The following is an 18,788-nucleotide window of genomic DNA, read 5'->3' on the forward strand; positions in this document are numbered from 1 at the left end:
CCTCCGGGGATGGTATTGCTTGGGTAACTATTCCAAGGTAAGGAATCTGCAACTAGAAGTCTCTATTAGATGAACAAGTTACTTACCTTTGCTGACACCTTATCTGGTACAGACATATTCTAGTTTCAGATTCCTTACCGGCCCACCCATCTTTCCCACTCTGCGAACTGATTTCTTGAGACAGGGACTTCCCTTTCACGGCCCTAGTGTTCTTTATGGCTCCACGCCTGACACCACCTAATGGTGTGCAGGGGTATTGCTTGAGAAAAATCTCCTGAGCCAGACTGACACCTGGGGGAAATTCTAAGTTAAGGAATCTACAATTAAAATATGACTCTACCAGATAGGACGTTTTCCAAAGGTAAGTGTCTTGTTCAGCTAGAGGAGACTATGAGGATGGAAGTTTACATATGAACATTGGTTTATCATATGAAATATGAATAGTATTTGTATTTTAATAGCCGCCTATGCTTTGTGGTCTTGCATTTTACCTACATACATAAATAAATCCAAGCACCTCAAGTGTGCAAACATGGTCACAAAAGAACACAATCTGTACTAGAATTTAAATGTGGACTTTTAAAGAGAAGATTAAGTTGTCTCCATAAGAGTGGTGGTGCCCTGCAATATACCCCTGAGACTTCTTGCAAACATATAGCCACCTGTACTATACTTCGTGATGTAGCATCACGAAGGGGACTTACAATTTTTCCCGATTCTGCTGTTTAAGAACCAAATCCAGCTCCACGTCATGGTCAAGATGCATTAAGGGAAGCAAGAAAAAGAGCACAACATCATGACAACACATATCATTATTTGAAGTAACATTGAAGTCTTAACAAATAAATATACAATGCAACTTTTGTGATGCTTTAAAAATTAAACATAATCTTTGTTTTCAGGTATTTATATAAGTAATTTCTGTGGCATATAGCAATCCTTCTATCCTTGGTGAAACAAAGATATAATATTGTAGAATGTTTTATAAACCAAACCAAACAAGTAGAATAAACTAGGAATACATTTTTTGTTTTTTTGTTTTTTAAATCTCGACCTACACTCACCCTATCATATGCTGCACTAGAAGCATGCCCACACTTTCACTAGCTGCACCACGGCTATGACTGCATTGCACACTCACAGCGACACTAACACTTCTTTTCCCAGCTTCCAGAAGGCCCCACTTGCGATCTGACTGGTCTGCAAGTTCTCTAAAGCAGTGGAAACCTGCACAAGGACACGGGCAACGTCCACATTATAAACCCCTTCTCAGTTTGGAGGTTTGCCATGCATGTTGTGAGGCGGAAGTAAGAAGGGAAAGGCAGTTGACTCATCTAATAAAGCTACAGATGCATCTAAATAATGATGGTGTCAACAATAGTGATGCTGTCGCCACATCTGTGACTGTGATTCTTCCCAAATGGCATCACATAGATATGTTACTGCCTCTATCATGAGTTCCAGTTTGCCATCCAGTGACCTTTGGCCCAGTTGTGTCTGTCATTTTTCAGAGCCATCTTTTATTGTTCTTTCAATGACCACTAAATGTTTACTAATGCCCTTTGTACTTTTTCTTTTGATGTCACTGAGCATTCAGCATGGAAGCCTCAAAGCCACCAAGAATTCGAGCTGTTTCTCCACCTTCTCCAGAAACAATATAGTTTTTAATGTTTAAAAGGTTTTATTACATTTTACCATATAGATCTATAAAGACCATACAGAAAATAGTACCGTAACTGTAAGAAGGAATCCATGGAGATAATGAAAAAGAATAATACAGATAAGTTACATATTCATATATTAAAATATTTGTAACAGACTTTTGAAATTAAGAGCAAAAACATAAAAGGGCTACAATATGAAAATACTGAAATAGTATAAGCTTATGATATATCAGAGTAGTTTATATAAAAGTCCAGTATGCCACATTGTAGTATTAAGAATAGTATATTCTTTACATGTACATAATAGTGATAATTGACCACGTTGAAGAAAAATAATCCACCTCCACCAACTTTTAGCAGGTAAAAAACTTGCTTCTTTCCAATTGAAAGTGAATGATTTAATAGCTGTAGATATAAGAAAATAAAAATCTAAGAAACAGCCGGTGTTAGTAAACGCTGAAAAGCTTGAGATTTACATATAATTATGCTAAATGCTAGAGGAATCTATAGAATAATATTCCATACTTCTGTCCAGGAGGTAGACATAATAGAACACTCATACAATATATGCCTTAAATTCCCTGAATGCGTTTTACAATGCCAGCATTTTGGTGTCAATGAGAATGCCAGCATTTTGGTGTGTTAATGAGCCCAGAAACAATATTTGCAGAAGGCTCCCTATACAGTCTAAGTCTGTGGAGAATCCTCGTGTAAACTTGCCTTGCCCTCCCTGATGGTTGTTCAGAGCACCTTCGTGCAAGTGGCTCCTCAGTCTTCAGCAAAGCGTGGGCGAGTTATAAATCCGCATCTGGTTCTTTGAGGCACTTCTGGGGAGGAACCGGGTGCTGATTCATTGCCTTGGTCCATATCAGAATCACTCTCCTTGCGTCCCTCACCCTCTGTCTCTTGCCCTTTCTGTGTCGTACACCTGTTTAAAAAAGTACTGTGTATTAATGTGCTGATATATAGAAAGAATTGTTTATTACTAAATAGCTCTATTTCGTTTAAAATTAAACATTGAAGATTTACTTGTTTACTTTAAAAAAGAAAAGTCACTAAAGGTAGATGTTATATCGACCTCCTAAGACACATATGCTTCCATGCATACGTATATTCTTCTTTTTTTTTAGTTGGAACTGAGTTTGTGATAAAAATAAAAGTGGAAGACTGCATCAAGACAGGGCTGGATGTTTTATTGCTGATTTCACCTTTATCACTAAACTATTACACATTGACTACATCATTGTAAATAACATACAATAATATGAGTTTGTCACTTTTAGCAGTTAAGGTTGGTGTGAAGGGGTCAAATAGACTGAACAGACAGATAGGGCTTGATTTATACTTTGGTGGATAAGATACACTGTCACAAACGTGATGGATATCCTGTCCGCCATATTACAAATACCATAGGATATCACATAATTATAATACCACAGCAAGGACATCTTAAGGGTTTTGGGGGCCTTGGCCAAATGTATTTTGGGGCCCCTGTTCGGGACAGCTTTGAATACATAATCCATTTTCAGCTCTTTCCTGACCTCTTTGTTCAGGTCACTGAGAGTGCACAGGCACACTAGTTCTAAAGCTAAATGTGTTAACATCTAATATTCAGGGATAGGGATGTGCGATATAAAGTTTGTAACACAGCAGCAGCTCAATAAAATGGGGGATGACGGGCAGGGAGGGGGTGTGGTGTGCCCTCCCCTCAGTGCACATGTGTGTGTGCCCGTCTGTCTCAGGACGGCCAAACAAGCATGCGCACTGAGCTGTCTCCAACCCGAGTTGCGTTGCTGGGTTGGAGGCAGAAGGCACTGGCTCCCAGTCTAGTTCAGCCACTTGTTCCCCTGTAGGCTCCGAGGGCATCTCCCTCAGGTTCAGCCTCCTCCCAGACTGTGGGAACTTCTGAGGCAGGTTTCCCGCACACCTTGCCCTTCCTCTTCCTGGCAGACACCTGGGACACTCTTTCAGGCTCCAGGGCCTCCTGATGACTGGCTGACATAGACCCAGTGGTCACGCGTGCCCACCCAGGCAGACCCAACATCTACAAGTGTGACCGGTGTGCCACCTCACTCCAAGGGGAACCCTCCAGGTCATTACCTAGCAGACAATAAACCCTCAAGGTACCTGAGGCACCCCTCCCCCCATTCAAAGAGAACCTGTGTCACACAGGTGCTCAGAGTTGTCTACAGCAGCCACTTAGTGAAGCAGATCGGGAACCACCTGCTCTTCAAACCCAGGTGACACCTGCCAGTAGTCTCACTGGATCCAGTGTCTCTCAGAGCCTCCACCCTCTATCCATTAATGGTCACCCAATGCCTGTACTTCTTAGTGGTCTCAGGCACGAGGGTCCTTCTGACCATCTCAGTGTTCCCTAGTGAGACAAGGGGCATTTCAGCTAGCTCCCACCCTTCTCCTGGAGTCAACTTCTCTCCAAGCGCTACACTAGCCAAACCATGTGACTGTGCCCCAGTGGGTGCCGGTGTCTGCTTGGGAGACTTGTGATTCCCCCCCCCTCATACGACCCTCCTGATCACATGCATAACACTTGCAGGGTCCCTTCTCTGCAGTTTTCCCTTTAGAGAACCAAGGCTTCTTTTCACCCAGGGAATAGGAATCCTTACCCTGGGAGCGAGGTTGGGGCCCTTTAAAGAACTCCCCCGGTTTAACCTTACCCTCCCACTTGTTCTGATGGTGACTCTGCCCACCCTTGACGGAGTCCTCCCCATACCTCTTTTGGACCTTGGTGCTCTCCCATCAGTCTGCCTCCTGGGCAGGCTTCCTGGTGTCAATTAGCTTGCTGTCATTCAGGTGTTGGTGCAGCACTGGAAAACAAAGACTATACAAGTGCTCCCTTGCAATCAAATTGTACAGCCCCTTATAAGTTGTTACATTGCTGCTCTTCACCCATCCAGCCAGCGCTCTGCAAAAAGAATCAACATATTCCAACCAAGTTTTAGAATTCCATCTTCTTGTAAGACCTGAATCTTTCCTTGTACTGCTGTGGAGTGAGACTGTACCTGGTGAGTAGAGCATCCTTCATGGTAGAGTAAGCGGGCATTTGAACTCCTTACAAAACTGCTTGAGCTGGGCCACTGTGTAATCAACTAATTTCTCCAGCTCAAACACCAATTCAGTAACAACTGCTGATGGCTTCCCAGGCTGGGACATTGCTGTGGACAAGGTTAAAAAAAGGTGCAAAGTCTCAAGAGGCAGCAAGATTCTAAAAAGAACAAAAAGAAAAGCAAAACTAAATCCAAGAGGAAAAACAGTATATGGTTGTGTAATTGTCTGCAATAAAACAGTAGTGTAAACCAATCACTGTATGTCAAGTACAAATACAAGTCCTTCCCTCACCGCTGATCACTAGTGTTAGAAATGGGGCCTCTGGTTGACAGTCAGATTGTACTATATCCAAGCAGGGACCCTCGCTTTAGTCAGGGTAAGGGAGATACACAGCTCAGATAACCCCTACTCTCCCCTTTGTTAGCTTGGCACAAGCAGTCAGACTTACCGCAGAGGCAGTGTGTAAGGTATTTTCACAATCATACAGTAACACAGTGAAAACACCACATAAGCACTCAACACCAGTTAAAACAAGACCAGAATGACAAAAATCCAACATACCCAAGCAAAGATACAAATTTTCAAAGATTAAACTTCAATATAGCGCAAAGAAACACAATAGCTCCAAATGGAGCTGTCACAGCATCATTGACGGAGTTGTTCCCAACAGTCTGATGCCACTCGCGAGGAGGGTGGCACCTGTCACAGAGTTGCACGGACCCCCAGGTACAGTACCTTTGGTAATGAGGAAAACAAGCCGGTACAAGGAGTTGGTGAGGTGAGGCATTGCTGGGTACAATGCAGCGCCAGTTCCTTACTGCAGAGCAAGAGAGGTGATGTGGCGTCGGGGTGAGGGGTTGGTTCCTGATGATCTGGCAGGGTCCATGATTCCGGCGGGCCAAGACGTGATGGGCGACCTCTTGGAGTCGCTGTCCCGCCACAGGGCTACATGTACCGCGGCGAAGTCGGGTGTCAATGATGTCGGTGACAAGCCACTCGGGACTCATTAAGCCACAGGATGTCAGCGGGGCTGCGGCAGCATCCAGCTGGTGGTGTCACTCGTCATCGTCACAGTCCAGCGGGGATCACGGCTTCGGGTGCAGGCAACGGCGCGGAGCCGGGCAGCGGCGTCGGTCCTGGAGTTGTTCAGAGTCAGTGCACCTGGTTCTTCTTGTTTTTAGGCCAGCTTTCACTCCAAGAGCCTAAAAACTGAAATAGGCACCACCTCTTTAGTTAGGGTCCACAGCAAAACAAACCAAGAGGCTGGTAGGAGAAGTCTTTGATGTTCCTGAGACTTCTTAACAGGGGGCAAGCTCAGTCCAAGCCCTTAGAAAAACTTCAAAAGCAAGATACACAGCAAAGTCCAGCCTTTGTCCTCTTTAAGGCAGAAGCAGCAACTGCAGGCCAACCCAGCAAAGCACACACAGCAAAGGGACAGTACTCCTCCAGCTCTTCAGCTCTTCTTCTTGGCAGAGGTTCCTCTTGATCCAGAAGTGTTCTAAAGTTGTGGGGTCAGCAGTCCAGTACTTATACTAATTTCTGTCTTTGAAGTAAGCAAACTTCAAAGGAAACTCTTTGTAGTGCACAAGATCCTGCTTCCTCCTTGTCCTGCCCCAGACACACTCCAGGGGGTTGGAGGCTTTATTGTGTAAGGACAGGCATAGCCCTATTCAGGAGCAAGTGTCAGCTCCACCATCCACTCTAGCACCGGGAAGACCTATCAGGTTATGCAGGACACTTTGCGTCATTGCCTAGAGGGAATTCACAAATAGCCCAACTGTCAGTCTGACCCTGGTGTGGATTTCACCATCAGGTAGAGTCTCAGAATGGTTAAGCAAGAAAATGCCTACTTTCTCAAAGGGGCATTTCCAAACAGACAATCTAAAAACCAACTCTACCAAAAGATATATTTTTTAATTGTGAGTACAGAGACCCTAAACTCCATATCTCCATCTGCTCCCATTGGGAAACTGTACTTTAAAGACATCTAAAGGCAGTCCCAATGTTAACCTGAGGGAGAGATAGGCCTTGCAATAGTGAAAAACGCATTGGCAGTATTTCACTATCAGGACATGTAATATTTACCAGTACATGTCCTACCTCTTAAATATACTGCATCCTGCCCGTGGGGCTACATACCTATGTCTAAGGCCCAACACTGAATGCAGCCAAGGTTAAATAAAAAAAATATGATTGCCTTTTCATTCTCTAAAAACAGCTTTTACCCAATTATATCCTGGCATTTGTATACTGCAAATTTATCATGGTATACCATGGCCCAAAATATAAATAAGGCCTAGCTGTATTATTGGAATGTGGTACCGCTGCATCACGCATGGTCAATGCAATACTTAAAGCAGACTTAAAAATACAATCAAGGCCGCAATGCTTAGACTTGCATTGATTCATAAATCTGGAGAAACGCAATGCAGCGCAAGTCACTGTTTTGCGTAACATTGCACTACATGATATACATTGCTGTTAAATTTCACATTCATTCATATGTCATGCCACATAAGCCACTCCACTCTATGGTATTACACTGTATGCAATGCCACTGTATACTACTACACTCTGCACTCTTACACTGTACGCACCGTCACACTATGCCACTCCAATCTACATCACTCTACTGTATGCCAGTCCAATGGATGTTATTCCACGATACGTTATTCCACTCTCCTCCATTCTACTGTACGCCACTCCACTGTGCCCTATTCCACTGTATGCCACTCGATTGGACGCCACTCCATTGTACAGTACAGTATGCTATTACACTGTACCTCACACCACTGTATGCCACTGCAGTCTCTACCACTCCACTGTATGCTGCTCTTTTATATGCCAATCCACTGTACGCTCCTCTACTATACATTATTCCCATCTATGCCATTCCACTGTACAACATTCCACTTTATGCCACTCAGTCCATACTATTACACTGTACACAACTCAACTCTATGCCAGTCCACTCTACTCTAGTAAACTGTATGCAGCTCTTCTCTGTCACTTTAGTGTATGCCACTCCTCTATACGCTACTCCAGTATATGCTATTCCACTCTACACCATTCCACTGTATCCAACTCCACTCTATGCTATTCAACTGTGTGCCACTCTACTGAATGCTACTTCACTCTACGAAACTCCAGTTCACAAAACGCCACTCTATTCTATGCTATTCCATAGGACGCCACTCCACTGTATGCCACCACACTCTACCCCATTCCAGTGTATGCCACTCCAGTCTACGCCACTGCACTGTGCTACACCCCTGAACGCTATTCCAGTGTGTCATTCTACTGTACACCACTCCACTCTATGCTACGCTATTCCATGGTATACCACTCCACACTACACCTCTCCACTCTATGCGACTCCACTCTATGCTACTCCACTCTATGCTATTACACTCTACGCAATGCCAGTGAACGCTGCTACACTTTACGCTCTTACACTGCACACACCATCACTCAACGCCACTCCAGGGGACGATACTCCACTATAGGCTATTCCACTCTACTCCATTCTACAGTACGCCACTCCACTCTGCCCTATTCCAATGTACGCATTGTACTCTACAACACTCCACTGTATGCTTCCACTGTATGCCACTCCATTGTACGCTACTCCACTTTACGCCACTTCAGTGTATGGCACTCTACACTACTACACTTCATTCTATGCTATTCAAATGGACGCCACTCTATTGTACCCACTCCACTGCATGCTGTTACACTCTACCTCACACCACTGTATGCCACTCCAGTCTCCATCACTCCACTGTGCGCTGCGCCATTACGCGCCACTTCACTGTGTTCTACTTCACTATACACTATTACACTATATGCCATTCCACTGTAAAACACTCCGCTTTATGCCACTCACTCTATGCTGTTACACTATACATCACTCATCTATGCCAGTCCACTCTACACTATTACACTGTATGCAACCCAATTCTACGCCTCTTCAGTGTACGCCACTCCACTGCATGCCACTCCTCTATACGCTACTCCAGTATGCTATTCCGCTCCACACCATTCCACTGTATGCAACTGCTTTCTATATTATTCCACTCTATGCCATTCCACTGATTATACTTCCCTCTACGCCACTCCATTGCATGCTACTCCACCCCACTCTATTCTATACCATTCCGTAGGACGCCACTCCACTGTATGTTATTACACTCTAACCTATTCCAGTGTATGCCACTTCAGTCTACACCAATCACTGTGTGCCACTTCACTGTGTGCTACTCCACTAAATGCTATTCCAGTCTACGTCACACTATTGTACACCACTCTACGCTACGCTATTTAATTCAATGTCACTCCACTATATGCTAATCCACTCGATGCTGTTCCATTGTACACCATTCCACTCTACACCACTCCATTCTGTGCTAGTCCATTGGATGCCACTCCACCTTATGCCACTCCACTATATGCTATTCCACTCTACCCCACTCCAGTCTACACCACTCCAGTCTACACCATTCCAATCTACACCTCTGCACTCTACACTCTTCTACTCCACTGTACAATATTCCACTGTATGCCACTCCACTCTATGCAAATAGGCTGTACTCAACTTCAATCTTTGCCCCTCTTCTGTATGATATTCCACTCTACCCCACCCCACTGTATGCTATTACACTCTACACCACCCATGATACACCACTCCAGTCTACACCACTTCACTGACCGCCACTCCACTGTACTCTAGTACACTATTACACTTTATGCCACTCCACTGTACAATACTACACGCTATTACACTCTACCCCACTCCACTGCACGCAATTTCAGTCTATGGTGTTCCACTTTATGCCACTCCACTGTAAGCTTTTCCACTCTACGCCACTCCAGTGTACTATCCTCCAATCTTTATAACTCCATTCTACAAAACTCTAGGAAACTATATGCCACTCTATTAGACTCTACTTCACTCTATCCCATACACTCCACTGTCCACATTGGCACTCGACTTTGCCCGTACACTCCATTGTGCACAACTCTACTCGCACAGTTTCCAACAGCACTCCACTCTACTGTATTAGGTGCCACTCCAATTTATGACAGTTTCCTCGACCCTATGCTGTGCCACTTCAATGTATGCCACCCCACTCTGTGCTAATCCACTGTACCCTACTCCACGCAACCCCACTTTACACCACTCCACTCTATGCTGCTCCACTCTTATTCACTCCACTGTACAGTTTTCCATGGTACGCTATTCAACTGTATGCTACTCCACTTAACAGTATTCCACTCTATGCCACTACAGTGTGCACCATTCCAGTCTAATCAGCTCCATTGTATGACACTCTTTTTCATGCCATATAATTCCAATCTATAATAGTCTACCACATTTTATTGCACTTTTCAACATTCTACTCCATTCTATCTCCGTACACCGTATCCAACTCTATACTCCACTCTATGCCTATTCATAGGCACTATTCTACTATACAACACTTTTCTATGCGACATGGCACTCCAGTCTACTGTACGAAACCCCACTCCAACTTATAACAGGTTACTACCTACACAATGCCAGCACACTCCACACCACTCAATCTGTCACATCAGTACGCTCTATTGTACTTTACTCCACACTATGTTACAACACTCCACTCCATTGTACAAGAATTTACCTCACTCTACTTTGCTAGACAATGATCCACTTTATGCACCGCCACTGTTTTGCATACTACTGTACTCTATGCAAATCCACTCTGCAACTCTACTATACTGTATGCCTCTCTCCAACACTTTACTCCTGTCTATACCCTTTAACTGCACTGTACAACGCTGTATTATATTGTATGCCACTGAACAACACTCTACAATACTCTAATCCACTATGCAGCACTGAACACAGCTCTCTGCATGACACTGCACCCCACTTTACTCCATTCAAATCTGGCACAGTATTCCACTCTACTCCACTGTATGCCACTATACTCTTAGCCACTCTTTGCCATTGTACTCTGTAGCACTGTGTGCCAATCCGCTCTACAACACTGTACTGTACACCACTCCACTTAACAAAACTCAACTAGACAGTATGCCATTCTCCTCTACAGTTGCCTTAATCACTTTCCAATACTGTATGACATCCCACTACTGTACAACACGGTAGTCCTATTTATGACACTTTACTCGACTGTATGCCACACCATTATAGTCCACAACACTTCACTCCATCTCTGACACTTCACTCCACTCTGACACTTTTCTCAACTCTACACCAGTGTACTCCACTCCATTCTGGTACACTTTATCCAACTCTATGCCCCTGTACTATACTCTGCTCTTTGCCGCTCCAGTGTCCAACACTCTACACCACTGTATGCACATCCATTCTACAACACTGTACTACACTCTATGCCACTCTACTCCACTCTTTATGATACTTGACAACACACCACTCAACTTCTCTCTACAAATTGCCACTCCACCATGACACAGCAGTCCACTCTACAACACTCTCCTCTACTCTGGCACCACTTGATGATACTCCACTCTGACACTCTACTTCAGCCTATGCCACTATAAAACAATCTACTGCACTCTGACAGTCTACACTCTGACACCCTACCCTACTGTTCAATATGCCTTTTAACTGTACAACTCACTGCTACACTCTATACTTGACTCCATTATAAGACACCATGCACTTACACCATATAACACTTTTCTATACTGTACGATATGCTACTACACTCTACTCTGCTCCACTCTTTTCCAATCTAAAATACTCCACTCTGTGGCAATAGAATTTACTACACTTTCCTCCACTGTACTGTACGACACTCCACATAACTCTCCACTTGCAACACTGGACTCTACGATTTGAAACATTTTTATTAAAAATGTAAAAAGAAAATGAAATTCAATGAAAAAAACAAAGGCTAAAGCTGAGTTATAGTTAGAAAAACGTATTTCCCTCTAAACAAACCAAGTTTAAACTACACAAACTTAAAAAATTCTAAAGTTATAGTTATAGCTTTCATTTACAATTTATCCACCACCTTCAAATTATTATAAGTAGCTGACTTCGTTATACAATCTTCAGCTCGCTAAGCAGACCACACTAACTATAACTTACCACTCTGCCATACTCTGTGTTCTCACAAATAATGATACTCCACTGTACAACACTACACTGTACGAGACTCTCTGTCACTCTACTGCACAACACTCCACAACACTGAACTATTCAATTCTACTCCACTGAACTCTTTGCCTCTACACTCTACAACACTCTGCTGTGCTCTATGCCGCTCTACGACACGCTACTTGATGATACTCCACTCTACTACACTCAGTTCTACTATTGGACATGCCACTACACTGTACAACTTCAGTCTACGATACTCCTCTACACGATACAACACAACACACCTCTACACTGTGTAACACTTTACTCCACGGTACGCAACATCACTCTACTCTACTTGACTCAACTTTATTCCACTCTACACTGCTCCTCTCTATGATACTAGACTCCATGACACTCTCCTTCACCATACTGTACTACACTCCACTTTATGACACTCCAATCAATGACCTCCACTCTGTGATTTGAAACACATTTTTCTTTAAAAAAATAAAAAACTAGTAACATACAATGAAAAAAAAGGTTAAGGATCATTTATAGTTAGAAATACCTTATGCATTCTTTCTATACAAACCCATCCTAAAATTCACACATATTAAAAATTGTAAAGGTATGATTATAACATCAATTTTAATTTACGGACTACCTTCAAATTACTATGTCTCACACTTCTGAACACCGTCTTGGTACCTCACTGGCCACACTACATTCACTATGTCATGTCTTTTCCATTCACAGTTAATACCCTTGCATACTACATCTCTTATAGCATGTGAAATCACAGCATTCATTACAACACTTATGACTTCTCAAATTACATTATTTGTCACAACACAGTGCATGGTAGAGTGGCGAGTTATAGTTAGTGTCCGGTTAACAAGCTGAAAAGATTGTGTAATGAGGTCCGCTACTTAAAATTTGAAGATGGTGGATAAACTGTAAATGAAAGTTACAAGTATGACTATAGAATTTGTAATGTTTGTGTAGTGTAACCTTGAGTTGTACAGGGAAAATGAGTATTCCTAACTACATCCAATCTTTGACCTTATGTATTTTCATTGAATATATTACCTAGTGAAAATCGCCACGACGTAGTTATAATTAGGTCTGCTTTTCTAGAGTAAAGAGCATTTTTGGTTTGCTAATGAGTTTGGCCCTGTTTGCCAGATCTTCACAAAACTTTCAACAATAAAAAAAGTTCATCCACATCAGCTCCTTTGAAAGTTTTGGGGTGATCCATGAAGCGGAGCCGAGGGGAAAAAAGGGGGTCCCAAAAAGCAAAATCCCCATGTTTTTCCATAGACTTCTTTAGACCAGCTTACAGTAAAAACTGCTGAACGGGACTGCACCAAATTTGGCAGGAAGCTAGATTTTAATCCGGAGATTGTGCTTTTTGTGATTTGGAGTAAGTCCGTTCAATGGTGTTTGAGAAATTAAGGGTCAAAAATAATTGTATATCTGGTTGGCAGGGCTCGAAAGAGTCTAAAACTAAAGACTCTTGCGGAAGTGCGAGTTTAAAAATAGAGTGTTCTAATTGGCCCAGGGAGTTTTACCCTTGGGCCATCTCACGTTCGCGGGAGTCAGACTCCCGCAAAAGTGAGTGCTCTGATTGAGCCAGCAACATGAGAAAAATGTAGTTGGCAGCCATTACAGAATTCAGGAGCTTAATCCCCCGTCCCGAACTTAGAAAGAAATAGTATAAGGGGCAGGATAGGGATATTGTGGCCCCCTAGGCCCCATGGGAGGGACCTCCCCCAGGCCTAAAAATGTTTAAAATGTCTAAAAATGCCATGACCCATGAGACTCTTGTTGAATCAAAAAACTACAAAACAAAATGGGCTGGGCCACTTTTAAATACCTTATGCCCCGGGAGCCTACCCTTGAGGCTGATTTCATAAAGGCAAGGGGGAGCTGCTTGCCCCCCCCCCCACCAGAGGCTTCAGAGGCCCTGGGGATCCCACCCTGGGGCTGAAATTTGTGAAACTGGGGAGGGGGCAGGCCGGCTCCACTCCCGGGCCTTCAAAGCCCTAGGGAGCCCACCCCTGGGGCGAAATTACTGTATAGGGAGACCTCAGGGAGCCCACCCCTGGGACTGAAAAGACTTTTTATTGGGGAGGTCATGCAGCCCCCATCCCTGAGTCTCAAGAGGCTCCGGCGAGCCCACTCCTGGGGCTGAAATTTAAGAAAATGGGGAGAGGAGCTGCACAGTGATGTGGGCAGGGAAACAGATCTAAAAATTGCTCCAGCCCGCAGGTGCAAGGGTGCCTGCAGTGGCGGTAGGCTGCCGAAACGGTGCCAGAGCAGGGTGAAAGGACAGGAATGCACTATACGCAATAGATATGGTGCATTCCTGCCCTTTCTCTGTGACACAGGGCAGTGCAACAAAGTAACATAATGCACTGCCCTGCACCTCAAATTCTTAAATATTCCCCTGAGTATGCTGTAAGTAGAATCTTTGCCCTGTTGCAAACTTTTTCTAAAGAGCCTAAAAACCTGTGTGGAACACAATGGACATAAGTTGTCAACTGTCACCTGCACACAGTGTTATGCTTCAGTGCAAACCTTTATAATGTTCTCAACACACCTATGATGCATTAGTAACACATGCGTTTTGTAAACAATTACACCCATTAGGTGGACCGTGGCTGTACAAGAAATAGGTAGAAAAGTAATATGGTAGTTGCTAGCCAACTATGCAAACTATAAAACAAAACAGCACACTCATTGAATGAAGTCATAAACCGTGGATGGCGGGAGCGCAAGTTATAGTTAGCGCTGCTAACTATAACTGGTGAATTTCTGTGCTTTTTTTAAAGTTCAAAATATTAATATCACTCACAAATTCACCTAACTATAATGTTACTTTAACCCTTTAACCTTTGTTTTTTTTAGTGTGTATATATATATATATATATATATATATATACATATATATATTTATTTGCAGAGTGCTACTTAACACCACTGTGCACAAACTCCCCTGATAAACCTCCTGCAAGCATCGACTTCTGTTATTTGATATCTTTCATGGCAGGTGCGCCACTTTTAGAATTGATTCTGCGTTTATTATTGAAAAATGCATTTTATTTTAATAATTCCTCATCAGTAAGACACCAGTGTAGTCATTGGTAGAATGTTGTATTTCTTTTTTGTATACATTTCTTTGTCATTTTCCTCAAATCCTACATTAGCACGTGATGTTACACTTCGCAATGATTTTTCTCCCAGGTAATTTTGCTAGTGTTCGGTGGACATCGGTCATGGAGCGGTTTAACTCCTTGACTCTGCCTGTTATACCAGTCAGGGGCTGTGAACTAGTGCAGTGATTTTGGAAGATGGGTGTTCATATTCTGGTGACAGCGTCAAGAGGTGGACAGTTGAATGCTCTGAGTGCCCAGCTCTTCACTCACTCTAGTTCCAGTCCAGCATTTGTTGTTTCTGGTTCTGGAGAATGGCTTTCAGGGGCATTTATGAGTATGTGAAGTAGTACTTTTTTATATATATATATATATATTTCACTAACATTATTTATTCTTAACTGCTTGGTAAAAGGGTATGCATGGTAAAGGCATTTGTTGTCAAAACAAATGTGTGCTAAAGGCATGCGAGCTAAAAGCCGGTTCTGTAACGCCATATAACCCCTGGAAAGTTATGTTTCTCAACTCAATCACTAGTGTGTGCATTCCCACAGCTTTTTATTCTGAGAGTAAATCTCAGAGCTATTCTTGTAGCTTTCAGTATTGCAATACTACCATTTGCTGCCCAACCACTGCAATGCACCATGTCATCCTTTTGTCCTTGGTTAGAAGTTCAGTGATTTCCAATTACAAGGGTTCCTGCCACTCATGGAATGTAAACTCACACGTTATTCAACTAAAGTGTTTCCAAGGACTGTAAAGCCATTTCCAGTTACTCTCTTGAATATTGTTTCTTGTCTGACACTGTGATGTACACTCAATATTCGTCCATGTAAAACAATTCATAATTCTTCAAACATAAGTGTATATTGGTTGCCCTCTTCATTCCTTCACAAGAAGCATGTGAGCTCAAATCATCCATAATTCCCCAGGGGGCCAACGTCTATTATTTGCAGGCCCTGCATTTCTGGTGTAGACGTTTTTTTTTCCTTTTACCTCCTCTGCTCAGTTGAGCAACATTGTATACCATCAGGAACTGAATTAAATCTACAGCACTTCCGTTTTCTACAAAGTATTGCGTCATTAGTGACTTCAGATTTTTAATTTCTATCATCAGCTTTTGTTCATTCGACCATATCCACGCGTGTCTAGTGCTTTTTGTTCTTGTATTTCCCACAGTAGCACTTACTGAAATTTGTAATGTAGGCGCGGGGATAAGTATTACAGCTTCTGATTCGTATTATTGATTCTCCCTCTACAGAGGCAAGATTGTGCCCCACCTTAATCACATTATTAGAGAAGCCCCATGTAGAGCGGGAGTAGGGGCCATATATACGAACACATTTTCTCATTGACACAGAATGGGAAAAACCCTTTGCTACATCTGGCCCTAGGTTCCTTAGCTGTTTGCCCAGCCATCTTATCCATATCTGTTTAATAACCCCTCCATGTTCTTTCATCTCCTTTTAAAAACAACTAATGGTGAATGTGAAACCTCTATGTAAGCACAATGTTGTGTACTGGAAAACAACTTTTAAATGGCCAGCTGTTGTACAATCATAGCCTGAGGGGTCTGTCCGTCACACTTCTTTCTGCATTGTGGTGCCCTACCTGAGACTTCTCCTGTCACTCACTCACGCACAACAAGCTTTGCGCACAAGCAACCAACAAACACAACACCCTTCCAACCAAGTGTAGCGTGCCCCCTATCTGACTAGGCACTTCAGTACTCAGAATAGGGGAAGAAGTGTGTTAAAAAAATACTGCTACTACCACTCTACAAAGTGACTTCTGTTGGTATACCTTAGTAGTAAGTAACTAGGGGCCAGATGTAGCAATATACCAAATTGCGACTTGCAATTTGCCAGTCCCTGCGACTCGCAAATTGAAAGTCGCAATTTGGTATGCAGAAAGGTGTCTCAGACACCTTCTGCGAGTCGCTATGGGGTCGCAAAGACCCACCTCATTAATATTCATGAGGTGGGTCGCAATTTGCACCCCCAAAGTGACTCTGGGCACTCACAGGGATGGAGGCCTGCTGGGAACAGCAGACCTCCATGTCCGTGACTGCTTTTAAATAAAGCAGTTTTTTTTTTCTTCAAAGTGTAGCCCGTTTTCCTTAAAGAAAAACGAGCTGCACTTAGAAAAAAAAAACGAAACCTTTTGTTTTGGATTTTTTCAGGGCAGGCAGTGGTCCCTTGGACCACTGCCTGCTCTGAAAAAATATTTTTGGGTCCAGTCACAAAGGGGAAGGGGTCCCAGGGGGACCCCTTTCCGTATGCGAGTGGGTTACCATCCACTTCAAGTGGATGGTAACTGCGACTCCATTGGAATTGCATACCACTGCGACTCGCAAATAGGAAGGGAACACCCCTTCCTATTTGCGACTAGGAAATGCATTTTGCGAGTCGGTTCCGACTCGCAAAATGCATTTCTACATAGCAAACATGCATTTGCGACTTGCAAACGGTGATTTTCGCCGTTTGCGAGTCGCAAAGTGTTTGCTACATCTGGCCCTAGATGTGTAAATGTATTTGGAGTAAAAAAAAAAGAGGATATCCTTGAAGAAGAACTGCAAGATGCTGAAAATCATTGGATGTAATAGTGTGAAAACTGTACTCCTTATGAACTACTAAAAAATGAGTTCAACATATATTGAATGAATAATATACGAATCAAAAGAAAAAAAAAGTTATTAATATTTTTTTTCTGCATTAGGAAAATCCAAATGTAAATATATAACTTGATTTTCAAGCAAAACCATAGTATCCGTGTAAGTTTTATTTAAGAAAATGATAAGAATATTTTACCATTAGCACAACAGCCAAGCTTTCAGTATAGCTTGGAAACAATGTAAAAAGTCAATGAGCCGAGCTGGCGACCCCGGAGACAGGGCAGAGACGGCCGCAGAGCGCTACTTACCACCACTGTGTGCGAACTCCCCTTATAAACCTCCTGCAAGCATCGACTTCTGTTATTTGATGTCTTTCATGGCAGGTGCACCACTTTTAGAATCAATTCTGCGTTTACTATTGCAAAATGCATTTCATTTTAATAATTGTTTGTCGGTAACACACCAGTGTAGTCATTGGTAGAATGTTGTATTTCTTTTTTGTATACATTTCTTTGTCATTTTCCTCAAATCCTACATTAGCACGTGATGTTACACTTCGCAATGATTTTTCTCCCAGGTAATTTTGCTAGTGTTCGGTGGACATCGGTCATGGACCGGTTTAACTCCTTGACTCTGCCTGTTATACCAGTCAGGGGCTGTGATCTAGTGCAGTGATTTTGGAAGATGGGTGTTCATATTCTGGTGACAGCGTCAAGAGGTGGACAGTTGAATGCTCTGAGTGCCCAGCTCTTCGCCCACTCTATTTCTAGTCCAGCATTTGTCGCTTCTGTAGAATGGCTTTCAGAGGCATTTATGAGTACGTGAAATACTACTGCAAGAGTAGTATGTTATGTACCTTTGTGGATTGTCCCTAAAATGTCCAGTTCTCTGTGATTAAAAGTTAAAAGGGACAAAGGGGGTCATTCTGACTCTGACGGGCGGCGGAGGCCGCCCGCCAGAGTTCCCCCCTCCAGAACACCGCTCCGCGGTCATGAGACCGCTGCAGTGATTCTGGCTTTCCCGCTGGGCTGGCGGGCGACCGCCAGAAGGCCGCCCGCCAGCCCAGCGGGAAACCCCTTCCCACGAGGAAGCCGGCTCCGAATGGAGCCGGCGGAGTGGGAAAGTGCGACGGGTGCAGTGGCACCCGTCGCGTATTTCAGTGTCTGCAAAGCAGACAC

The sequence above is a fragment of the Pleurodeles waltl genome, chromosome 5 (genome assembly GCF_031143425.1).
Source record: "Pleurodeles waltl isolate 20211129_DDA chromosome 5, aPleWal1.hap1.20221129, whole genome shotgun sequence".
Taxonomy (NCBI): domain Eukaryota; kingdom Metazoa; phylum Chordata; class Amphibia; order Caudata; family Salamandridae; genus Pleurodeles; species Pleurodeles waltl.